We start from the raw sequence: 25,922 nt of genomic DNA on the forward strand, positions 1-25,922 counted from the left end.
GTCACGCCGGTTTCGTTCCCAATGGCTCCGAATCGAACCCTGCTCCCGCTGCCCACCCCTTCTGAACGCCCTTTGTCGGAGGTTCGAGCCCAGGTCCAAGAGATCCACTTTCGCCTTCGAGGTTCGGGGTTCGAGATCCCCAGCTGGAGATGGGAAAGGGGAGGAGACCGGACGGGGGGGAGGGCAGGGCGGCGCCTCGGGGCTCCCTCCCTCCCTCCTTCCCTCCCTCCCTCCCCGCCCATCACCCGGACATCGCACCTGCCGCCGTTCCTCCGGGATGGCGAACCTGGGCATCGCCGCGGGACCCGACGGCCTGGCTCTGGCCAATCGCAGGTACCGCCTCTCCCACCCAGCCCCGAGAAGCCGCGCGTCCGCATCCCCCCCCCCCATCTACAGTTTGAGCCCCTCCCGCAAGCAGAGCAGAGCACCCAGGCGTCCCGGGTTCGAGCCAGAACCTCCCCTTCCAGTTTTCAATTCTTTATCCAAAAGAATTTGAATGGGAAAGAATTGGAAAAGAGGGAAGACCCAACCAGAGATGGGTGGACTCAATCAAGGAAGCCACGGCTTTCACTTTGCAAGATCTGAGCAAGGCTGTCAAAGACAGGGCATTTTGGAGGACTTTCATTCATAGGGTCGCCCTGAGTCGGGAGCGACTTGAGGGCACTTAACACACACACACAACCAAAAGCATGGGGGGGGGGGATCCTGACCCACAGCCAGACTCTCTTCCATTTTAACACACACACACACACACACACCCCACACACACCCCTCCGGTCACATTCTGGGGCTTTCAGCCACCTTTCTCGTTCCAATTCGAAGCTCATTTCGAGATTCGGAATCGGGGAGGGACCCAGATGTCCTGGCTCCCAGCCTGCCCCCCCCCCCCAATCAACCTTCCTCATCCCTTCTCCCCCAATTTTTATTCTGCTCTCTGGTACCCTGTTTCCCTGGGATGTGCTCGCTACCGGTGTGGCAAACATACTCGGTACACAATCCGCAGCACTATCATCCTGACTTATAAGTCTTATACTTTTGGGAATGAGTTGGATCCAGTTTTCTGTGGTCCTTCTGTTCCTTGTGAAGAAGGAGTTGGTTTTTATACCCTGCTTTTTCTCTACCTTTAAGGAGTCTCAAATCAGCTTGCAATCACCTTCAACTTCCCTCCCCACAACAGGCACCTTGTGAGGTAGGTGAGGCTGAGAGAGTTCAGAGAGAACTGTGACTAGCCCAGTGTCACCCAGCAGGCTTCATGTGGAGGAGTGGGGAATCAAACCCGGTTCTCCAGGTTAGAGTATGCTGCTCATGTGGAGGAGTGGGGAATCAAACCCAGTTCTCCAGATCAGAGTCCATCACTCTTAACCACTACACCACACTGGTTCACGTGGGTGAAAGAAACCCCTGTCTGGTCTGTTATATATTTTAGATCTGGAATATAAACTTGGGAATTGCGTCCTTTTGGAGCGGGGAGGTTGCCTCGGATGGAGGGGAAAGTGCTTTCAAGTGGCTGCCAATTTACCGGTACCCACAGGGTTTTCAAGGCAAGAGATGAACAGAGGTGGTTTGCCGTTGCCTGCCTCTGTGTCACCACCCGGGTATTCCTTGGAAGCACTTTAGGATTATTTTATCCCAGCATAAGAACAAAATCCAGTTAGTCCTTAAGGTCCCAGTGGCCCCTTGTCCCATTTTTGTGTCAACAGACGTATACAGCTGTGGTCGTGGAAAGGACCCTCAAGTCGCAGCTGATGTACAGAGACCCCCCTAGGGTTTTCAAGGCAAGAGATGAACAGAGGTGGTTTTGCCATTGCCTGTCTCAGCACAGCAACCCTGGTATTCCTTGGTGGTCTCCCATCCAAATACTAACCAGGGCTGACCCTGCTTAGCTTCCGTGATCTGACAAGATCAGGCTAACCTGGCCATCCAGGTCAGGGATGGTGGTGGTTGAAATTGCCGTCAAATACACAGCCAACTCATGGCAACCCTGAAGGGTTTTCAAGGCTCAAGAGGAACAGAGTTGGTTTTGCTGTTGCCCGCCCCTGGGGAGCAACCCTGAACGTCATTGGTGGTCTCCCATCCAAGTACCAACCAGGGCCGACCCTGCTTAGAAGAAGAAGAAGAGTTGGTTTTTATATGCCAACTTTCTCTACCACTTAAGGGAGACTCAAACTGGCTTACAATTGCCTTCCCTTCCCCACAACAGACACCCTGTGAGGTAGGTGGGGCTGAGAAAGCTGTGACTAGGCCAAGGTCACCCAGCTGGCTTCGTGTGGAGGAGTGGGGAAACAAATCCAGTTCGCCAGATTAGCGTCCACCGCTCACGTGGAGGAGTGGGGAATCAAACCTGGTGCTCCAGATCAGAGTCCACCGCTCCAAATCACTGCTCTTAACCACTGCACCACTACACCGCGCTGGCTCTCTTAGCTTCTGTGAGCTGATGAGATGCCTCTGATACATGTCCAAGAAATCAGAGCCGTCAGACTTACGAGTGGCGGAACCAGCAAAAAAACTGCTGTGCTTTCTAGTTCATCCGCAAGTGAAAACACGTTGGTTTTAAGGGGGGGGGGGAATCTCTGGAAAAGAATGAGAGGAGATGTTACGGGTGGGTGGGGCTGTGGCTCAGGGGCAGAACACCTGCCTTGCATGGAGACGGTCCCAGGTTTAATCCCAGGAATCTCCAATTAAATATCTTACATAGCGAGCATAGGTAGAGAACATTCCCCATCTGAGGCCCCAGAGAGCTGCTTCCAATGGGGGGGGAGGGGAAGTAAGGCTGTATTTCCATGGGCAGAGCATCTGACTGGCATGCAGAAGGTCTCGGGTTCAAATCCCGGCATCCAAAGGTAACAGGAACAGGTAAAAAGGTGATGTGAAAGACCTCTACCTGAGGCCCTGGAGAAGAAGAAGGGTTGGTTTTTATACCCTGCTTTTCTCTACCTTAAAGACTCTCAAGGTAGCTTACAATCACAATCCCTTCCTCTCCCCACAACAGACACCTTGTGAGGTAGGTGGGGCCAAGAGAGTTCAGAGAGAACTGTGACTAGCCCAAGGTCACCCAGCTGGCTTCATGTGGAGGAGTGGGGAAACCAACCCTGTTCTCCAGATTAGAGTCTGCTTCTCTTAACTACTACACCACTTTGGCAGAGGAGGCTATACTGACCTTGATGGCCCCAGGATCTGACTTGGCATTGGGCCAGTTTATGTGTTTAGGAGAGTATACAGGCATGGGGGATTTAACTGGTGTCTGTTGTGGGGAGAGGAAGGGAAGGTGATTGTAAGCCGCTTTGAGACTCCTTTAGGTAGAGAAAAGTGGGGTATGAGACCCAATTCTTCTTCTTCCTCCTTCCTTCTTCTTCTTGTGGTTAAGAGCGGTGGTTTGGAGGGGCAGCTGGACTTCGGTGATGGAGAGAAAATCCATGTGGAAATACAACTAGCCTCAGACGACTGAGGTGGCTGGATCTCTCAGCACCGGGCAAGCGATCCTCCCCTCCCCAAACTGCAACGTGACCCCCATTTCATCCGAACACCACAGACCGGGCAGCCCAGGCTCACCCATCGCCACCTTTAATGGATGGGGAGGGGGTTACAAATGCTCTAAAGCCCCCCTCCCCTTTAAAAGCAGTCCAGAGGGATCACTCCCATTCGGCCCTCCGCTTGGGCCCTGTCCAAAGCGGCTGATTGCGGGGGGGGGGGGGAGGGTCAATCCCCTAGTCCGGCAACTAATCCAGAAAGCCCATTTCTACGGCCTCCGCCACCTCCAGGTGAGGCAGATGCGTGGCCAGACGCTCAATGTCACACAGGAACACAGGCAGGATAATGCTGCTGCAGCCGTCTTGTTTGTGGGGCTTCCTGGAGGCACCTGGTTGGCCACTGTGTGAACAGACTGCAGGACTTGATGGGCCTGGGTCTGATCCAGCAGGGCCTTTCTTATATTCTAAGGGGAAAGGGGAGGCTATACAGGTGAAGGAGAGCCCCAGCAGCGCCTATATGGGCGTCCATCTGCCATAGAGAGCGGTTGATATCAACCCCTCCTTGGTTGATATTTATTGCTTAAGCCAAAGGCCGTTTCCATGACAGCGTTCCCCAGAATTTGCAGGCAAGAAAAATCAAGTCGCTGTAGTAATTTTTAGGACTCATTTTGAAAACTTTAGTAACTGTGGTCTCTCCGGTGCCGCGATGTAAACTTGAAGAACAGAATAAAGCTAACCCAGGTCGTAACGCAAAAATAATAATTAAAAAAAAGAGCGGTGGTTGGGAGTGGTGGGTTCTGATCTGGAGAATCGGGTTCGATTCCCCACTCCTCCCCATGAGCGGCAGAGGCTAATTCGGTGAACTGGATTTGTTGCCCCACTCCTACACATGAAGCCAGCTGGGTGATCTTGGGCTAGTCACACTCTCTCAGCCCCACCTACCTCACAGGGTGTCTGTTGTGGGGAGCGGAAGGGAAGGTGATTGTAAGCGGGTTTGATTCTCCCTTAAGTGGCAGAGAAAGTCGGCATATAAAAACTAACTACTACTCCTCTTCTTCTTTCTTCTTCTTCTTTCTTCTTCTTCTTTCTTCTTCTTCTTTCTTCTTCTTCTTCTTCTTCTTCTCCTTCTTCCTTCTTTTCTATGGAGGCAGAGCAGAACCTGGTAGGTAGAGGTGAAACTTGAAGGAATTTGGTGGTCCAGGGAATCACCATGGCTTTTCCAGATATCCATACTGGTTTCCAGTGAAGCTGTTCGCTAGTGGGACTTGGTTGGTTATCTGTTGACTGAAATTTGCAAGAAACCGATTTGTGAGAGTCCAATAAGGGCTTTCTATCTCTGATGGAAGAGGAAGGTTTCTTGGCTGGAGATCATATGTGAGTCAGTTTTGCAATACTGTTAAGCATTGAGGTTGCTGCTGTTCTTGTGTGGGCAGGAGTCCTCTTCCAGGATAATCCCAGGAATGTAGAAGCCGCATGACTGGATCTACTCATTGCCTGTATCCTGTTCGGAGAGGCTGATTTTCCGACTCCGAAACTTCCAACAAGGAGGAGGGCCAAGCTAAAGTAAAGCGTTACTCTTTCCTTCCTGGATATCCAACTTACTTAGCATCATAGACGGAGGCTTTGTGGTGTGGCGGTTTTAACGGCTGTGTTTCCTTGAGAATATCTATTCCCGTTTGCAAATTTTGTTGCAAATTTTGCTGTCAAAAATAACCCAGTGTTTAGAGGACCTGAGCTGGATATCAGATAACAATCGGCAGTACTGCTTTTCTGTTTCTGCAAATTTAAAAATCCATTGGGTGCTTAAATCTTAAATTGGGGGCGGTTCTTAAATCTGCTAAACAGCTCCAGGCAGATAGAGTTCATAGGCAGCCAGCCAATCAGCACTCAGGACAGCCAGTTTCTGGATCTAACCCGCGCAACCAGATTTCCTCTTTAATTTGGCTTTTTATGCCCGGCTTGTTTCTGTTGGATATGCCGCTCTCTCGATGTGCAGTATTTGCAGTCGAATTATCAAATCACTCTGCACAAGGGTCTGAAACTGACCAAACCTCGCTGTGAAACTGACCAAATATGCAGCCGCATAGGTCCTTTGTGATTATTTTAGCATTCTGGCTAGTTGCAAACCAAAAAAAACATGTGCGATCAGGCTAAAGTCTGAAACTGACCAATACTCGCTGTCAAACTGACCAAATGAGCAGCCACATAGGTAGCTTGTGATTATTTCAGCGTACTCGCTAGTCGCAAACAAAAAAAATCAGTTAAATCAGGATGAGATCTGAAACTGACCACACTAGTTGTGAAACTGACCAATAAGCAGCCTCCTAGTGTTCCAGCTTCAAGGGGAAGGGTTGGAGGAAGGGGAAAGACAAGTGGGAGGGAGAAGCAAGAATGGGCATGGGGAGAAACCCCTGAATTGACAGATATGCACAGGACCAGCTTTCAATTTGGTATCAAGGCAGACATTAAACTCGGGGTAAAACAGCATCCACAAAACGCAGGGAAATCGCAAGGGGACTTCTAAAGGTCGGAAAATACATGCAACAGAATACATGCAACATGTTTCTGTTGAGGGCAACAGAAACAACCCATGCATAAAAGGCCTTTGCAGCGGAATTGAATCGATATATCTGGCGACAGTGACTTCCAGAGCACAGCAAGTTCATCTATATGGCCATTTATGCAAGGCTGTTTCCCCGCCGTCTCCAGTGCCAATTCTTCCGGCACTTTGTTTTGATTACGCACGCCTTTCCCGACCTTCAGAGGTCGCCTTGGTCTCCCCACGCATTTCCGCACGTTTTGCCCACATTTTCTGGATTCTCACTAAAACAGCATCCAGAAAACACGGGCAAAACGCGTGGAAACGCATGGGGAGAGCGAGGCGACCTCTGACGGCCGGGAAAGGCGTGCATAATCAACACAAAGCACCGGAGCAGTCAGCGGGGTGACCGCGACGGAAACAGCCCAGCGTAAATGGCCCAAGAACCTCAAATAAGAAGGGTTGTCGTGCCTGTTCTGTGCAAGAGTGTAAAAAAGAAAAAAAAGAAACTTGCAGAAATAGTATTCATTGCAAATTTAGCATCCTGAGAATTTCGCCTTTTTGGGTCCGTGCTTGTTTTATTGAGGGCTAAAGGTCACACCAAGCGCTGTTTTCCTCTCTCCGCCTGAGCGGTTATATAAAGCAATAACTCTTATATTGGTGAGAGGCTTCTTATTAATAGCGGTGCTAATTGATGGAATGCCTCATTAATTCCCTGCTAATGAAAGGCTGCGGGAGCTGGGAATTATCAAGAGCTGGAGGAAGGTGGAAAGAAAGCATAGTTCACAATTGCCTACCCACCCCCCAACAAACATACTCCTGGGTTCAAAAATTTTGGCTAGGAAGGAGGGATTGCTGGGGGAATGACGAACGGCACCAAAAATGTCTTCACCCGCTGGCGGAAGACGGCGACAAAAGAGGACTGACGAATCTGACAGAGTTTCTTTTTTAATTATTATTATTTTATATACAAGGGATACAGAAAGGAGGAAAAAAAGGGGATGGGGGAGATTAAATAGTACAAATTTTGTCTTCTGAGCCTTTGCATAATATTAAGTTTAAGAGGACAAAGGAAAAATATTGCCATAAATTCTAACATTTAACCTAAATATTACAACATCTAAAATTCACTAAGAGAAAGAGGAAACATTTAAACACCTTGTCTGTTGTTTTAAATTATCATCAAATAAATCATTCGTTTCATTGTTTGATAAAACATTTTGTTTGCCACCCAAGAAATGATCATAAAAAGGCTGCCATTTCAACCCAAACTTGTTTATTGGTTTCATATTAACCGGTTGGGTTAATTTAGCCATCAAAGCAAAATCGGAACGTTTGACGATCCATTCTGTGAAATCAGGAATTGCATTGAATTTCCAGGACTTGGCGTAGACTCTTCTGCTGGCAGAAGTTGCAGATTGAATCTGAGTTTCAATGTTTAATCAACATAGTGGTACATCAGTGTAACAAAAGGTTAGTGTACCATAACCGTCAAGATTAAGCAGACAGTGATGTCCAGCCTACACTCTTGATGAAGACCAATTGTAGTGTAACCGCCCAAACCTGCAGTGCCTGTCACGGGGAGGCCGGGAGGGCCGTTGAGCCTGGACCTAACGTTCACGGAGGGCCTCAAATGTCGACTTTTGACATTATTTCCAAATGAGGTTATAAGTACAGCCGCCAGAGATACCCTGACAGGATTGGAAGAAGAAGGCATTCCTCGTACAGATTTACACTTGTGTCCCGTTCCTGGGCCACACTGCCTATAGCGTGTGCTGTCAGTTAATATCTTCCTCTGTTGGCAGTGACATTTCTTTATTTTTTAATATACGGGCGGCGTCCAAAAGAATGGAAGTGGCCTGGGCCTCTCTTGACCTCGGAGGAGGAGAAGAAAAACAAGAAGAGTTGGTTTTTATATGCCGACTTTCTCCACCACTTAAGGGAGATTCAAACCGGCTTACAATCGCCTTCCCTTCCCCTCCCCACAACAGACACCCTGTGAGGTAGGTGGGGCTGAGAGAGCTGTGACTAGCCCAAGGTCACCCAGCTGGCTTTGTGTGTAGGAGTGGGGAACCCAACCCGGTTCACCAGATTAGCCTCCACCACTCATGCGGAGGAGTGGGGAATCAAACCCGGTTCTCCAGATCAGAGTCCGCCACTCCAAACCACCGCTCTTAACCACTACACCACGCTGGCTCTCAATGAGAGGCCCTGGGAATGACAACCAGGGAGATCCATTCTCCGTTCGGTCACAAAATTAATTGGACCTGTTAGAAGAAGAAGGGTTGGTTTTTATACCCTGGTTTTCTCTACCTTTAAGGAGTCTCAAACCAGCTTACAATCGCCTTCCCTTCCCCTCCCCACCACAGACACCCTGTGAGGTAGGTGGGGCTGAGAGAGTTCAGAGAGAACTGTGACTAGCCCAAGGTCACCCAGCAGGCTTCACGTGGAGGAGTGGGGAATCAAACCCAGTTCTCCAGATTAGTGTCCACCGCTCTTTACCGCTTCACCACGCTGGCTCGGCCGTCCCTACCTCACACAGTTGTTGTGAGGATAAAATGGAGGTGTGGAGAACCTTCGTGACTTCAATAAAGGAAAGGCGGTATTAAAAAAAAATGTGATGCTCATTTTAAACAGCAGTTTAAATTAAATTTGGATGCATCAAAAATCAACACCAGCCAGCATGGTCTAGTGGTTAAGAGCGGTGGTTTGGAGCAGTGGACTCTGATCTGGAGAACCAGGTTCGATTCCCCACTCCTCCACATGAGCGGCGGAGGCTAATCTGGTGAACTGGATTGGTTTCCCCACTCCTCTACAAGAAGCCAGCTGAGTGACCTTGGGCTAGTCGCAGTTCTATTAAAGCTCTCTCAGCCCCACCTACCCCACAGGGTGTCTGTTGTGGGAGGGGAAGGGAAGGTGATTGTGAGCTGGTTTGAGTCTGCCTTAAGTGGCAGAGAAAATCGGCATAGAAAAACCTCTTCTTCTTCTTCCTCTCAACTCCTTCTTGCCAGCTCCACTGATATCCTTTCTTCCTTGTGCTGCCATTTGCCCTTTGATACCATAGGATTTAGGAAAATGTGTTGCCTCATTATTATAATGATGGGTGATTACTGCAAAGGTGACTGTCTTGGAGGAAACCCTGGCATCTGCCCTGTGGCTTAAGGTGAGGGCGGGCTATATGATGTCACTCAGCAAGCCTCTCTCCTCCCCAGCTATATGCCTGACCCCTCCGGGAAGCACAAGAAGGGGAAAAAGAAGATGTGGGAACAAAAGAAGTCCCAGAGCTTGGAGGAACCAATTGCTGAGGGACCTCAAAATGGGACCCATCCCTCCTTGTCAAGGTGAGTCTCAGCTTCAGGTCAGACTAGGGTTGCCAGGTCCAGGTTAGGGGAGGGGCTGTGGCTCAGTGGTAGAGCCTCTGCTTGGCATGCTGAAGGTCCCAGGTTCATTCCCCGGGCTGGCATCTCCAGTTAAAGGGACCAGGCAAGTAGGTGATGTGAAAGACCCTTTTCTGCCTGAGACCCTGGAGAGCCGCTGCCGGCCTGAGTAGACAATACTGACTTTGATGGACCGAGGGTCTGATTCAGTATAAGGCAGCTTCATGTGTTCATGTTAGGGTTGCCAACCTCCAGGTACTGGAGCAACCCAAAACAGCACTATAACACTATAAAGCAAATAAGTGAATTTTATAAAGTGCAAAGTGAATAAATATATACAGCATATACAAAGGGAGTACAAACAGATACAAAATTTACACTAACAATCCAATAAATATGACTTATCAAGAGGATGCCATTTCTTTCTAAAAAATTTCTTTAATTGTGCTTCAAAAAATGTCGTTTATTGCGTGGAATGTAAATGTGGTTTAAAATACATTGGCAGCACCATTCGCCCCGTGAGGACTAGGATCTCTGAACATTCCTCTAGAATTCGCTCCAGAAATTTTGAAGCCCCGCTTACGGCCCATTTTTTAGAAAAAGGACATGGAGACAGGGATTTCTCCTTTTGTGTGTTATGGCAATTCCGTGGTCGACCCTATGACTCGCAAAATATCCAAAAAACACTGCACCAAATGGAGACCAAACTTATTTTCCTTATGGGAACATTGTCTCCCAATGGTCTAAACAATGAACTAGATTATTCCTGTTTTTTAGGATAGTATCACTTTAAGAGCCCTTTTTTCTGAGTCTGTCTGCTACAGATGCGATCATTTAAGAGCCAAATCCTTTTACTTTTAAATTCCATCCTTATCTTTCCTTGACTACTCTGTCCTTTTGGAGACCTGGATACAAATCTTTGTGGTCCCTATGAGACAACACCTACTAAGGCACTTATACATATATTTATTATTGGTAAGAATATTTATGCTTGCATAGTCTTTTTATTATTAAATAATGTTTTAATGTATATTATAAATGTTGATTTATTAGTTGAATACATGCATTTGTGATACACAGATACAGGTCACCGAAGAAGCCATATGCGAAACATGGTCCCGATCTAGACGACACGTCTGACATCTTTTTCCTGTGGCTTTGTTCCAATAACTGCAACCTAAAAAGAATTTGAACGACTAAAAAAAAAAAAATTCTAATATCAAATGATACCTTAATTGGTTGAATACTTGAACTTACCTGTTGAATTAGGATCTTTGGCATCCTCTTGATAAGTCATATTTATTGGATTGTTAGTGTAAATTTTGTATCTGTTTGTACTCCCTTTGTATATGCTGTATATATTTATTCACTTTGCACTTTATAAAATTCACTTATTTGCTTTATAGTGTTATAGTGCTGTTTTGGGTTGCTCCAATTATCCTTACAGCACTGAGCCTTCTTTTCTTGTGGTGAACCTCCAGGTACTAGCTGGAGATCTCCCGCTATTACAACTGATCTCCAGCCAATAGAGATCAGTTCACCTGGAGAAAATGGCCGCTTTGGCAATGGGACTCTATGGCGTTCAAGCCCCTCCTCCCCAAACCCTGCCCTCCTCAGACTCCAACCCAAAAACCTCCCTCTGGTGGCGAAGTGGGACTTGGCAACCCTAGTTCATGTGTAGGTTGGGAAATACCTGGAGATGTTGGGGGTGGGGCCTGAGGAGGGCGGGGTTTACAGAGGGGAGGGACTTCAATGCCATAGAGTCCAATGGCCAAAGCGGCCATTTCCTCCAGGGAACTGATCTCTGTCGCCTGGAAGTCAGTTGTAATAGCCGGAGATCTCCAGCCACCACCTGGAGGTTGGCAACCGTAAGTCAGACTAGGACATGGCAGATTTGGGTTCAAATCCCCCTTCTGCCGTGAAGCTCATTCATCATAGCCTACCTCACAGGTTTGTTGTGTACGTCACCCCAAGCGTGGGATTGAAATCGGATGGAGTGAACCGCCTGAAGGTGTCTAATGAAGGAAGATTTACCTCAATGTTGGATTTAAAAGCAAGATCTGTAATGTTTTTTCACAGGGTGACCCCATTTTGAAATATGGTGCAGAAACATTGTTCGTTTCTCTTTCTCACGCTAGATCCAAAACCTGCGATCTGTCTTTCTCCAAAGAGGTAGAAAAGGAAACTGGTTCTTCCCAGCGCAGAAATTCCATCTCCAATGTAAGTTAACATGGTTGGGGGGGGCATTGAATGGCGGAGGGGCATTAGGTCTTCTAAAATACTTTCAATATGGCCGTTTATGCAGGGTCAATTTTTATGCTCAAAGCTTTTTTTTTTAATGCGACCTTTAAAATTCCTATTCACGGACCCAATGCAAAAAGAGAAATTCCACCCCCACTCGCCTGCTCCTTCACTCCTTTGTTTGCATAGCCATTAGCAACCGCCGTTTGCATAGCTAACGCCTGAAGCTGTGATTTTGCATGCTTCCTTGAGGGGATTCTTCGAGGCGGGGCGGAGCAAACACAAAAGGTCGCGTTAAAGGGGCTCGTAAGAAGTGCCCCTCATTTTTTTTTTTTTTGAGTTTTTCACGCTGAACCGTCATTCTGGAAGAAACTGCGAAGCCGGAGCATACCAGCTTTGCAGTCTCTTCCTGAATGACGGTTCAGTGTGAAAAACTAAAAAAAAATATGCGGGGCACTTCAGCCTGGAACGCGCTAGTAATTACCAAACATAAATGGCTTATATTTTTTTAATGAGTTTAATCCAAATTCTTCCTAATCAGCAGGAAGAAGCACCCTACAAAATTCCCCAAACTGTTGTGTAATTTCTTTTTGTTTCAACTGACCAAAATACTACAAGTTCAGCAAGCTCTTTGTCTGGAGGGGTTGTCGGAAGCAGGAAAGAGAAAGGAAGGGAACAGAGACTTTTCAGGATACGAAGGAGATTCTCCTAGTCTGCAGTCTGTCAGATCCTAAAATGGAAGATAAGAAGGTGCTGCCGATTTCATTGAATTAGGAGGTTACCAGTGCAGAACAGGTTTCTAGATGCACTGAAAGTTACTTGGAGAAGAAAAGGAAACAATTGGGCTCCTAATTTCCCCTCCTTTCTTTGCTGTCAATTCCCAGCTGATTTATGGCAAGCCCGTAGTGCAGGGGAGTCAAACTCAATTGTTACAAGGGCCAGTTATGACCTTGAGAAGGTGCAGATAAGAGCAACCAAAATGATCAGGGGACTAGAGCAACTGCCTTATGGGGAGCAGCTGAAATGCTTAGGGTTGTTTAGCTTAGAAAGAAGGTGGCTGAGGAGAGTCATAGAGGTCTATAAAATTATGCATGATTTGGAGAGAGTGGACCGGGAGAAGCTTTTCTCCCTCTCTCACAATACCCAAACGCGGGGTCATCTGCTGAAGCTGGAGGGTGAGAGATTCAAAACAGATAAAGTATTTCTTCGCACAACGCATAGTTAAATGGTGGAACTCCCTGCTCCAGGATGTGGTGATGGCATCCAACTTGGAAGGCTTTAAGAGGGGAGTGGACATGTTCATGGAGGAGAGGGCTGTTCATGGCTACTAGTCAAAATGGATATTAGTCATGATGCACACCTATTCTCTCCAAGATCAGAGGAGCATGCCTGTTATATTAGGTGCTGTGGAACATAGGCAGGAAAATGCTGCTGCAGTTGTCTTGCTTGTGGGCTTCCTAGAGGCCCCTGGTTGGCCACTGTGTGAACTGACTGCTGGACTTGATGGGCCTGGGTCTGATCCAGCAGGGCCTTTCTTATGTTCTTATAAATGTCACTTGGTTGGGCCGGGCCATACCTCCCCAGTCCAGATCGAGAGAGGGGTGTGTGTGGCTGCCTCGGCTGGCTCACGGGCTGGATAAGAACTCTCATGCGGACGGATCCGGCCCGTGGGCCTTATGTCTGACACTCCTGCCATAGGGTTTTCAAGGCAAGAGACATCCAGGGGTGGTTTGCCATTGCCTGCCTCAGCATAACAACCCTGATCTCCCTGGGTGGTCTCCCATCGAAGTACTAATGAGGGCCGACCCTGCTTAGCTTCCAGAATCTGATAAGATGAGTCTAGCCTGGGCCATCCAGGTTAGAGCAAGCCTCTTTTGTTACCCTGGGTATCAAAGCCAAAGATTAGCTGGACCCCTTCCCCAGCAATGATGGGGAGCATGCAGGTTCCTTATTGTGCAGAAAAATGTGTCCCTCTTTATCTTAAGAAAGCTAGAGATTAGTTTGAGGCATGGTTGCCAACTCCAGCTTGGAAAATCCCTGGAGATTTGGGGTGGGGCACGATCCCAGTCCTCTAGAGAGCCAGCATGTTGTTGTTGTGGGTAAGAGTGGCGGACTCTAATCCGAAGATTCGGGTTGTTTTCCCCACTCTTCCACACAAAGCCTGCTGGGTGTGACCTTGGGCTAGTCACAGTTCTCTCTGAACTCTCTCAGCCCCACCTACATCACAAGGTGCCTGTTGTGGGAAGAGGAAGGGAAAGCAATCGTAAACCAGTTTGAGACTCCTTAAAAGGTAGAGAAAATTGGCATATAAAAACCAACTCTTCTTCTTCTTCTCCTTCTCCTTCCCTTCTCTTTCTCCTTCTTCCAGTGTATGCAGTTTTCCCTCTCATGGCTATTTGACCTGCCTCAAATTGCTCCAGAAACTTGTTCCTATCTCACTTGTCAAACCTCCTCCTGCAATTTTCCCCGGCTTGTTTGGATATCACATGCCAGTTTACTCATGTGCATGATATCCCATGGCTTTTTAATTAACTACTCTAATTGGGCTGGATCCCTGCCATTGGCAGGAGATTTCCAATCAGGTCACAGTGTTCCTCCTATATGCAATCCTTGAACAGACTGAGCCCAATATCCCCTGGGCATCTGCATTCCCGTAATCGGCTGTATATAATCTACCACCTTTGATTAAAATTAACAGGATTCCCCAGCATGATAAATCTTGGATCTAGCTTAGGGTACAAATGCATTGACGCGAGGTGTCATGTTTTCTGTGAAATGAAGGATCTTATAGAAAGCCCCCTTGGGTGCTAGGAGCCAGAGAGGGAGTGTTGCCTAGCAGCTAAGACTGAGCTTTGCATCGAGAGGTCCCCAGTTCAAATCTTATATCTGCTATTAACTTACTTAGGTGGGTGCAATGCTGATTCTATGACCTTAGGCAGTTCATGAGAGGGAGGTCATCTTGGCCATCTTCTGGGCATGGAGTAGGGGTCACTGGGGGTGTGGGGGGAGAGGTAGTTGTGAATTTCCTGCATTGTGCAGGGGGTTGGACTAGATGACCCTGGTGGTCCCTTCCAACTCTATGATTCTATGGTGTAGGCCAGCCATGCTCAACCTCTGGCTGCCATTTGCAACATGGGCAGGGGAACAGAATGTTTGGCGTCATCCCTAAAGGGGCTTGGGGAGGGGAGGGACTTCAAGTGGGGTATAAAACCTGGAGGTTGGCAACCCTATCCATCGCTAACGCATCTCCCCCTTTTCCCCCTGTCGCCAGCTGATGAAGCATTCTACAAACTTCCACCGGGCCTTTAAAGATCTTCCTGAAGAGGAGGAGCTCTTAGACAGTATGTGGCACCCCACCCCCCACCCGGTCCCTGATCCTATCTTGCGCGTTCCTTCTCCAGATCTCCCCACTAACTCTCTCCTTCCTTGGTCTTCTCCCACAGCCTTCTCATGTGCCTGGCTGCGGGAGGTGCCCTACCATGGCCGCCTGTACATTTCCCACAACCACGTCTGTTTCTACTGCAGCATGCTGCGGCGTGAAGTCAAGGTAGGCGTTTAGAGTCTGCAGAAGCCAGAAGGGGTTGGAGTAGGGTTGCCATCTTTGGGTTGGGAAATACCTGGAGGTTTTGAGGGCGGAGCCTGAGGAGGGAGGGGTTTGGGGAGGGGGAGGGACTTCAATGCCATAGAGTCCAATGGCCAAGGCGGCCATTTTCTCCAGGTTAACTGACCTCTATCAGCTGGAGATCAGTTGCAATAGCAGGAGATCTCCAGCTAGTACCTGGAGGTTGGCAACCCTAGTGGGGAGGGTCAGGTCAAGGAGGGTCAACCCTCATAATGGACATTTGGCCTCCTTCATGCTGCCTCCGATCACCAACTGAGAATCCTGAGCTGGAGAGCCCCAAGTCTAGAGTTGGGAATGGCCACAGCAACCTTCTAGGAATAACTGGGTAGTTAGGGTTGCCAGCTCTGGGTTGGGAAATACATGGAGATTTTGGGGGTGGAGCCTTGGGAGGGTGGGGTTTAGGGAGGGGGAGGACCTCAGCAGGGTATAATGCCATCGACTCCACCTTCCAAAGCAGCCATTTTCTCCAGGGGAACTGATCTGGGTCAGATGGAGATGAATTGTAATAGCAGGAGATCCCCAGGCGCCACCTGGAGGTTGGCAACCCTATGGGCAGTGGGGGGAAATGCCATCAAGTTGCAGATGACTGGTGGTGACCCTATAGGGTCTTCAAGGCTAGAGAGGTTCAGAGGTGGTTTACCATTGCCTAGGCTTCCTTGGTAGTCCCCCGTCCAAGCACTAACCAGGGCCAACCCTGCTTAGCCTCCCAAGATCTGACCAGATTGCTCTAGCTTGAGCCATTATGGTCAAGGCCTGGGAATACTAGGGGGCCGCAGTCCTTCTGACGTTCTCCCTTCCTTTCCCTGGACCAGGTCATCATTCCAGTGGCAACCGTCAGCGTCCTCAAGAAAGCCAACACGGCTCTGTTGGTACCCAACGCCATCAGCATCCGAACAGAAGAGGGGGAGAAGGTAAGCAGCTTTGAAATGAGAGAGGAGGAGGAGAGGCGTCTCTCCTTGGAAATCTCTAGCAATCTGAGAATCTCTTGTGCTTTTAAAAAAAGGTCTCTAAGCTGCTAGTCCTTAAGGCTGCCAAGGTTATGTTTGAAAGTGTATAAACCACTGAATGCCATGGGGAATAGGAATAGAAGTGGGGGAAAGAGTTGGCCAAGATTTCCAGTAGCTGCTGGCTTCAGACTCATCTTTTAATAACCAGCGTGGTGTAGTGGTTAAGAGCGGTGGTTTGGAGTGGTGAACTCTAATCTGCAAAACCAGGTTTGATTCCCCACTCCTCCACATGAGTGGCGGACGCTAATCTGGAGAACCAGGTTGGTTTCCCAACTCCTACACATGAGTGGCAAACACTAATCTGGTGAACCAGGTTGGTTTCCCCACCTCTGCACATGAAGCCTGCTGGGTGACCTTGGGCTAGTCACAGTTTTCTTACAGCTCGCTCAGCCCCACCTACCTCTCAGGGTCTTGTGGGGAGGGGGAGGGAAGGTGATTGTTAAGCCAGTTTGATTCTTTCTTAAGTGGTAGAGAAAGTCATCATATAAAAACCAGCTCTTCTTCTTCTTCGTTTCTTTTTCATCATTTTTTCTTTTTGTCCTGGGAAGGAACAAAGGTATTGAAATTTGCAGTCTCAGAACTAAGCTGGTCTTGACGGGCACTTTGGGCTACCTAGGCCAGAATTGTTGTAGTTTGAATGCCCTATGTATTTAAAATGGTCTGAATGGCACCTAAAAACAATACAGCGTTTGTAGATCACAAAAACCAGTCTTCAGAATCAGCCCCCAAAAGCAGAGAACTGAAACTGCTGAGGAAAACATAAAGTGACACTAAATTTGTTCCGCCAGATAGAAGTGCACATAAAAAAGGAATGAAATGGGGAAGATTCATTCATCTCTGTTCTGGGGAATACGGTGATGCATTTTTTCTTCCTCTTTTTCTTTCCGGTCCATAGTTTGTGTTCGGATCATTGCGTTCACGAGAAACCACTTACCAGCTGCTGCGTTCTGTTTGTAAACATCTGCAGGTAACTGTCCTGGTTCGGCCCGTACTTTGGCTAATCCCTTTGCCCCATCCTCTTCCCCTGGACTCCAGGGTAATGTACAGTTTGGGGCCATAAGTCGGCAACACTGTCCCGCAGAGTTCTCTGGGTGTCTCGGGGGAACTAACGCCTCTTCTCCTTCCCCTTCTCCAAGGACGGCAGCCGGAACCCCAGTCCAACAGCATCTCACAACAGCCCAGAGCATCTCCTTAAGATATCTCTGGTAAGAGGCAGCATGCATGCGCTGGGGGTGGCAGCAAAAGAGCCCCCGTGGCCATGAATGTTATATTTGGGAATTAATTCGGAAAGGGCTGGCAAACAAAGTGGCCGGATCTGGAATATGAAGCAACCCTAAATCCCACGTTTTGTACGAAAGTGACTGGTGATAAGATAGATGGTTGGTGCGGCCAGTCCGAAGTGCCTCTTCTGAGGGGCAAGTTTTGGGGCCTCTTTCCCAACACCTGCTGATAGTGATGCGGGGGACTGGAACTCCCACCGTTTGCACGCAAAGCAGGGTGGTCTGCCGTTGAGCCACAGTTTCTATGAGAGCCAGCGTGGGGTGGTGGTTAAGAGCGGTGGTTTGGAGCAGCGGATTCGGATCTGGAGAACCGGGTTGGATTCCCCACTCCTCCACATGAGCGGCGGAGGCTAATCTGGTGAACTGGATTTGTTTCCCTGCTCCTCCACATGAAGCCAGCTGGGTGACCTTGGGCTAGTCTCACTCTCAGCCCCACCTACCTCACAGGGTGTCTGTTGTGGGGGGGGGGAGGGAAGGTGACTGTAAGCCGGTTTGATTCTCCCTTAAGTACTAGAGAAAGTCGGCATATAAAATCCAATTCCTCCTCCTTCCTCTTCCTCTTCTTCTTCACCAAGCTCAGGCTGGCAGGTCTGATTCAGTATAAGGCAGCTGCATGTATGTGTTCCTTAACCCCCTCACAAGAATGCCTCCCCCCTCACAAGTGGTGGTTTGGAGTGGTGGACACTCATCTGGAGAACCGGGTTTGATTCCCCATTCCTCCACATGAGCGGTGGACGCTAATCTGGCAAACCGAGTTGGTTTCCCCTCTCCTACACATAAGGCCAGCTGGGTGACCTTGGGCTGGTCACAGCTCTCTTAGAGCTCTCTCAGCCCCACCTACCTCACAGGGTGTCTGTTGTGGGGAGGGGAAGGGAAGGTGATTGTAAGCCGGTTTGATTCTCCAACTCTTCTCCTCCTCCTTCTTCATCTATGGGGCCACCACCTTTGGGATCCTGTATGATTCTGGTTATTCCCCTCTTAAAAAGGATGTTACCCAGCTGGACATGGTGCAGAAAGGGGGAACCTAAATGAGATTGGAACATCTTCCTGATGAGGAAGTCCTGAAGAGTTTCAGATTCTTCTGCTCGCCTTTGTTTTCACCCTCGCTCTTCTATCCTTATAGACCTCAGGACAGCTGGACCACAACCCGGTGGAGGATGAAATGTTTCTGGAGGAGGATGGTGAGAGATGCTTGTGCTGCACATGTCGTTTGACTGCACATTTTCCACATTGAGCATCCCTCCCCCTGCACACACACACACATGCCAATATCCAAGAGTGCCAACTAGCACACCAGCGGCGCTCTTTCTTAAAGGATCGTAAACAGCCTGTCACCGACAAAGCCCTAGTAACAACCCAGACTGGTTTCTTGTCATGCGGTCTATGCAGGGCTTCCCCTGAAGAATATGGAGAGGCTACAGTTAGCCCAACGTGCAATAGCACATTTGGGGAATGGACTGGAAGCACTGATGTGCTTCTCAGCCCAGATCACAGTGGTGGTTTTAATGGACAGTTTTCCACTGTGAAGATTATTTTAAGAGAAGTCTCCTTTGATATCTGCCTTCCTCACCTCCCACACTAACACCTTGGGGCCTGTCCAGGCGTCCTTCCACCAGAGTGGTGTAGTGGTTAATAGTGGCAGATTGCAGTTCTCCAGATTAGAGTCTGTCGCTCATATGGAGGAGCGGGGAATCAAACCCGTTTCTCCAAATTAGAGTCCACCACTCTTAACCACTACACCATGCTGGTATCCCATAGAAGGATGGGAGATGTTACCTCTCCCTATAATGCTGGTCACTCTAGAAAAGAATAGTATTTTCCTCTGCTTGTTATGGGGGAACATGTAGATTACCTGAACACCCTTCGAACCACATTTTTTTCAACCTCTTCTATGCCTGCCTGCCATAGTGACTGGAAGATCTTCTTTGTAGATGGACTGAGTGAACCACAGAAGCCCTCGGGAACACCTGACGAGCAGATGCTGGCAGTCACAAGCAGAGGTGAGTCAGGTCTGGCCTTCCCAAGTTGGCTGAATCGGATGAACCCATTCTTTACTGCTCCACCCACTAGGAGACAGTTCCAGGGCCTCCCCTGCGGCCACTGCTTGATCAGCATCCTAAACAGTGGGATAGCTCCAGCGGACGCTTCCCCCATAGCTTTGGAATTGCAACGGGATGGTTGAGTGGAACCTCCATTTTCAGAGGCAGTCTACCTCTGCATTCTGGTTGAGCTACCTCCTGCCTGGTTTTTTTTAATCCTTTTCCTTTCCCCCACCTGGTCTGCTGCTTTTCACGTTCCAAAAGGTGTAGGAAGATTCCCAGCTATCAGCAGATGGTTTGCTGCCGTTAGCAACAATTCAAGGGAGATTCACGGCTATTGGAGGAATCTTTGCTGGCTCCTGGTGATGGGGAGGGTTGGTGGCTCAGTGCTAGAGCAGAAGGTCCCAGGTTCAATCCCCAGCATATCCAGTTAAAAGGACCAGGTAGTGGGTGATGTGAAAGACCCCTGCCTGAGACCCTGGAGAGCTGCTGCTGGTCTGAGTAGACAATACTGACCTTGATGGACCGATGGTCTGATTCAGTATGAGGCAGCTTCATGTGTACCTGGGGCCAGGGTAGAATCATAGAATCATAGAGTTGGAAGGGACCACGAGGGCCATCAAGTCCAACCCCCTGAACAATGCAGGACATTCACAACTACCTCCCCCCTCCACACCCCTAGTGACCAGAAGATAGCCAAGATGCCCTCCCTCTCATCATCTGCCTAAGGTCACAGAATCAGCATTGCTGACAGATGGCCATCTAACCTCTTCTTAAAAACCTCCAGGGAAGGAGAGCTCACCACCTCCCGAGGAAGCCTGTTCCACTGAGGAACCGCTCTGTTAGAAAATTCTTCCTAATGTCTAGACGGAAACTCTTTTGATTTAATTTCAACCCGTTGGTTCTGGTACTTGAAGGGCCGCCTCCTCCCAACCGTTAGCCAACCATTTCTGACCATTAGTAAGCAAATAGCTTTACAAAGCATGGTCCACTAGCAAAAAGAGTACTTGATTGTTTTTTTTTTTTTTTAAAAAACACATTTAAAGATTGTATTTCCTTACTGTGTTTAATCCGCGTTGAGTCCCAGTGAGAAAGGCGGGCTGTATATGGATGAATTCTACAAGAGGGCATGTGGATTTTTCAGCTGATGAATTTGAGCCCATCTTTCACAGCCTCAATACTCCCCCCCTCTCTCTTTGCAGGAAGGGGACAGCCGAAAAACTCGTTGAAGACCTGGTGGACTCACCTGAGCTTCCTCAACATGGTCATCCTTATCTACCTCTTCTTGTGAGTTGGGTGTATGTCTTGTGGAGGGGTGGGAGGGGGAGCTTGAGCTTTACCTGGACCCAACGCAGGAAGACCCGGATTCAAATCCTTCCATGAAGTTCTCTGGAGGGGAAGGAAACTTTGGCCCAGTTAGTGTTCTCTCAGTCCAGCCAACCTCACAGTGTTGGTTTGAAGATAAAACAGCACCTTGTGCTATTTGGAGAAAGGTACAGATTAAAATGATGCTTAGTGTGGCATAGTGGTTAAGAGTGGCAGACTCTAATCTGGGGAACTGGGTTTGTTTCCCCACTCCGCCACATGAAGCCTGCTGGGTGACCTTGGGCTAGTCACAGTTATCTCCAAACTCTCTCAGCCTCACCTACCTCACAAGGTGTCTGCTGTGGGGAGGTGAAGGGAAGGTGATTGTAAGCCGCTTTGAGATTCTTTAAAGGTAGAGAAAAGTGGGGTATAAAAACCCAGCTCTTTTTCTAATAAGCAAAGGTGGGATATAAATGAAGTAAGTAAATAAATAAATATTTTTTAAAGTGCTTCATTGGGGAAACTGTGATTGCTTCTCAAGCAGGCTAAGTTGTGAGTGGTTTGTAGAAATGAGAAGCACAGTTCTCAATGCACTAGTTATGGGGTCAAGTAGGGTGGAAGTTGAGGGTCAGCAGCTGCTAGGACCTGTGGCCTTTGGAGAATCTGCCACTGTGCAGTGGCCATGATCATAGACTCTACTTGGTGGCAGCGGTGGGATTGGGCCTGCAGATCCCCTTCTCTTTCTTGGCATGCATCCTGGCGTCACAAGGGCAGGGCTGGCTTATCTCCCTCCCCTCCTCCTCTGCCAGTTAGTGAGGAGCACCTGCCACATGCCACTATGATGTCCCTTGCCCAAGTGGGCACTGATGATCACTGGAAACAGCCGCCAGCCAGAGAGAAAGAAAGGGCAGAGGAGCCAGAAACAACTGCTCAGACATTCACTTGACATCTGCTCTCTGCATGGTGGCTGTAGTAGGGAGGAGCCCCTGTGAGGACCCACAAGACTGCTTGGCACGGAACTCTGTACATGCTCAGAGGCTCCTAGAGCAGTTTGCAAGACTTAGTACCTTCCCGAAGTTGGTTTTGTGCGAGACGGAACTATTCCGCTGGGCTTATGGTTGAGGCCAGCTACAGTTCTCCATATAAATACTGGTCTCCCTAACCTCCCACCACTGCTGATCTCCCCCTCTTGTTTTAGACCATCTTGGGATTTGTCCATCTGCTTGGCCAGCTGCAGCCAGATATTCGTTCTTTGGCACCATTGGGCATCTTTGCCCTTATTTATTAGATTGTATTGGGCTATTCTAAACATAGTTTTAATGTTTTTATCGTATGTGGTATTCTTGTGAGCCGCCCTGAGCCCGGCCTTTGGCTGGGGAGAGCGGGATAGAAATGTAATAAATAAGTAAATAACTGCCTCCTCTTTTGCTCAGAGTGGTGGTCCTGCTTCTCTCCTCGGGATACATTGGTCTGCGTATTGTCCAACTGGAACAGCAGCTGACCTTGATGGGGGCCTGGCCGGAAGTGGACCTGCAGCAACAGTGAGTCTCCCCACAATCTGGTTACAGACTCTTCTCCCCCCCCCCCCCGTTTCAAGTTGCAGCTTTTTTTTTTAGCAAAGAGAGCACCGGAATCTGGAATGCAACTAAAAGCTGACGTATGTTAAAAATATCTCCACGAGAGGGAGAGAGAGAGGAACTTGCAAGAAACGAAGACTACACCCAGAATTTTGTTACAAGCTGATATTTTCCCATGAACATGTGAAGTTGCCTTATACTGAATCAGACCCTCAGTCCATCAAAATCATAATTATCTACTCAGGCTGGCAGCCGCTCTCCAGAGTCCCAGGCAGAGGTCTTTCCCATCACCTTCTATCTGGTCTTTTCAACTGGAGTTTCCAGGGATTGAACCTTGGCCCTTCGGCATGCCAAGCAGATGCTCTACTACTGACCCTCATTGCAAGGAATTAAGGAAATGTTCCCCAGCACCCCCAACCTTGTAGTTCTCTCTTGGGGAGGGGCTGTGGCTCAGTGGTAGAGCATCTGCTTGGCATGCAGAAGGTCCCAGGTTCAATCCCCAGCATCTCCAGTTAAAGGGACTAGGCAGGTAGGTGATGTGAAAGACCTTTCTCTGCCTGAGACCCTGGAGAGCTGCTGCCGGCCTGAGTAGACAATACTGACTTTGATGGACCAAGGGTCTGATTCAGTATAAGGCAGCTTCATGTGTGAAACCAAAAGTGATTATTAGATCAGCCTCCCAGTGGAATCCACTTTCTTCAGAACCACATGAACACATGAAGCTGCCTTATACTGAATCAGACCCACAAGGATGGTCTGGATTCTGCCCATAACCTAGAGCGCAGAATCATAAAACCAGAAAATTGGAAGGGGCCATCGAGGCCATCTAGTCCAAACCCCTGCTCAAGGCAAGATCAGCCTAGTGCCTCCCTAACATGTGTCCATCCAGCTGCTGCTTGAAGGCTGCCAGAGAGGAGGAGATCACAGCCAAAAGGCAAAGAACGCCACGCCCCACAGAGAAATTCCATTATCCCAGGCTGGGAATGTTTTTCGAAGTATCGATTCACCAAGGAACCCCGTTCTGCAAACACACACCCATTATTTGATTGTAAGAAGTTCTCCATAGGCATAACTCTCCAGCGTGGTGTAGTGGTGAAGAGCGGTGGTTTGGAGCGGTGGACTCTAATCTGGAGAACTGGGTTGGTTTCCCCACTCCTCCACATGAAGCCAGCTGGGTGACCTTGGGCTAGTTACAGTTCTCTCCGAGCTCTCTCAGCCCCACCTACCTTACAGGGTATCTGTTGTGGGGAGGGGAAGGGAAGAAGATTGTAAGCTGGTTTGATTCTTCCTTAAGTGGTAGAGAAAGTCGGCATATAAAACAAACTCTTCTTTTTCTTTTTCTTCTTCTTCTCTCCTCTCATAGCTTCAAGGCTGACTCTCAGCTTATTCAAGGGAGCATCACAGCACAAGAATGCCGGGGGTGGATGCTGTAACCCTTAGCTTCCTTCTGTTCTTGTTTTGCATAGGCCTTTGTATGTTAAACTGCAGTAACTTTTGTGCATTCTCTACATTTGGGCTCATTCCAGCTACTCCGATGCTGCACACTTAAGCTAGCTTGGGGAAAAGGCGAGGAGAGAAAACACTTCTCCGTGGATCCACGAAAGAGATCCAGGGGCACGCTCTTGCCAAGGAGGGCCCAGATCAGACACCACCCCTGCCGAAACTGGCAACTACCAATTGAACACCTGAACACACGATGCTGCCTTATACTGAATCAGACCATCGGTCCATCAAAGTCAGTATTGTCTACTCAAACCGGCAGCGGCTCTCCAGGGTCTCGGGCAGAGGTCTCTCACATCAACTACTTGCCTAGTCCCTTTAACTGAAGACGCTGGGGATTGAACCTGGGACCTTCTGCATACCAAGCAGATGCTCTACCTCTGAGCCACAGAGAATGGTGTGGAAACAGCCTTTGCAAATCGCTTTGTTGTGTTTGCTGCTGTCATTTAAGGCAGCTTTGTATGTTCATAAATAGTAAATCAAGCTTGCCTTTGGAGCGGCGGCGGCCCAGTGGAAGAGCATCCTTTTGGCATGCAGAAGGTCCCAGGTTCAATTCCCCGGCACCCTCAGTTAAAAGGACCAGGCAGTAGGTGATGTGAAAGACCTCTGCCTGAGAATCTGGGGAGCCGCTGCCGGTCTGAGTACACAGTACTGACCTTGGTGGACCAAGGGTCTCATTCGATATAAGGTCGCTCCAAATGCTCACTGGGCTATGAGGAGCTCAATAAATAAATAGAGGGAAGGTAGGGGGAGAATTCTCCAGTGCATTGCCTTTCTTTAAATCAGCTCGCAAATGTTGGAGCAGGGCTTTTACACTTGAACCATTTTTAAAACAGCTTAAAAAAAAATTAAAATGATTCATGGCTCCCTGCTGGGACAGGAAACTGACTCCCTTCTCCAAATTCCGTCCTGGCTGTGCCATGTCCATGATTGCCCCACCCTTCATGCCTGGCGGCTCCAAAGCTCCGGCTCAGATCTCTGATCTCGTTTCCAGCCGCTTCCTTTCCAGCCCCCACCCATGCATGGGGCCGCTGGCAGACCTCGCCCCATTACCAATGCTGATATAATTGAGCCTCCAAGTCTCTTCTGCCATAACAGACCTTCTCTTTTCACTGTGCAACTATCCTGTCAAAGTCAATGCAAGTCAGAACTCCCCAAGGACTTCCCCCCCTGCTGCTTTGGTTATTTATTTATTTATTTTTTAAACTATTTGATCACTGTCTTGGTGACTCATCCAGGCTTTACCTTTCACTGGCCAGGTTTCCCTTGGCCCTTGAGAGGCTGTCTGGTATAGTGGTTAGAGAGCTCGTTGGATTGTTTGGGGCCGGTCACTCTTGGCCTCGCCTATCTCACAGGGTGGTTGTGGGTATATAATGGAAGGGAGACTCACACATGTCCTGCTGAGGACTGCTGGGTGACTTTGGGCCAGTCGCTCTTCGCGTAGCCTACCTGACAGGGTGGTTGTGAGTATATAACAGAAGGGAGAATCACACATGTCCTGCTGAGCCCCTTATAAAAGGACAGGGTAAAAATGCAATTGGTCACTTGACTTTGCTAAGCCTTGTATCTTTTCTTTATTGACAGGTACAAAGCAAGCTGAGGCAGGCTGGATCCGGCCCCTACCGGGGGCCCTGCATGAACTTTCCATGGCTTTCCTGCTGGTCAGATCTTTAACAGAAGAGTTCGTGTGCTCCATCCCCAAAAATCTCAGCTCGTGCCAGAAACTCCACAGGTTTTTGTTAGAAGCCGAATTTTAACATCCCAGTGAAACAAGGCCAATGTTTTCTTTTGAGACGCACTCAAGGGACACCTTCAAAACTCACTGGCTCTCCAAAGTCTTTTTTGTATGGCTAGCAGGGCTGAATTTGGGCTACCTCCTCACCTACCAAGGAAGGAGCAAGGAGGTCTCAAATGAAATTTTTTGGTTAATCAGCAGACTGGTGGAGGATTAGGATCGAAGAAGGCAGA

At 48.7% G+C, this 25,922-nt stretch overlaps 1 pseudogene; it reads left to right on the top strand.

The window, feature by feature from the left end:
- The first annotated feature begins 21 nt into the window (after positions 1–21).
- LOC130473896 (GRAM domain-containing protein 2A-like) lies at positions 22–25,584 on the top strand (annotated as a pseudogene).
- Positions 25,585–25,922: the final 338 nt, after the last annotated feature.

This window comes from Euleptes europaea, chromosome 2, assembly GCF_029931775.1.
Source record: "Euleptes europaea isolate rEulEur1 chromosome 2, rEulEur1.hap1, whole genome shotgun sequence".
Taxonomy (NCBI): domain Eukaryota; kingdom Metazoa; phylum Chordata; class Lepidosauria; order Squamata; family Sphaerodactylidae; genus Euleptes; species Euleptes europaea.